This window comes from Acanthopagrus latus, chromosome 19 (assembly GCF_904848185.1).
Source record: "Acanthopagrus latus isolate v.2019 chromosome 19, fAcaLat1.1, whole genome shotgun sequence".
NCBI classification, from domain to species: Eukaryota; Metazoa; Chordata; class Actinopteri; order Spariformes; family Sparidae; genus Acanthopagrus; species Acanthopagrus latus.
The window spans coordinates 16026641-16027314 of NC_051057.1; positions in this window are offsets into that span (position 1 = coordinate 16026641).

Consider the following 674-nt stretch of genomic DNA (forward strand, 5'->3'; position numbering starts at 1 on the left):
TAATCTGAATATATGTTTATTATGATGTCATGTAACATACCCAAATAAACATGTAGAGGAGGATGTGAATACAGTTAAATTGAAATTACTGATATTACAGCTTGAACTGGTGCACACACACGCAAACCACCCTCAGACCTGCTGACAGGTTCTACAAAGATGCCAGAAGGATGATTCATTTGTGGTATTTGACTATGATCTTTAAAGTGAGTTATGGAGGCACACTAATGGTTTGTAACACATTGAGTAGTTTTGATCCTTTGATGATAACAGAAGCTCTGAAGCTAACCACAGCGAGACTGAAAAAAGATACGTTACAGAAAGTACCCACAGACAGATTACACATGTAGTAATGTTGACTGTAGGAGAAAATTCTAAAATAAATGTACTACAAAATTCTAAATGCATAAATATTTTTTTAAAGCATTTATGTAGTTATGCCACCAAGTCTACATTAAATATGGGTTTTTTATTCTTGTTTTATTTTATTTTATTTTACATACTATTTATTTCAACTTTTTTTTTTTTTTACATAGGAACGATGTCTATTTGCGAATGATCTATCTCTGACAAATAAATAAATATTAAATGTTACCTGAGCCATCATCATCATCATCATCATCATCATCATCATCATCACCATCATCTCGATTTCTGTCTGAGCCTGAAGGGGC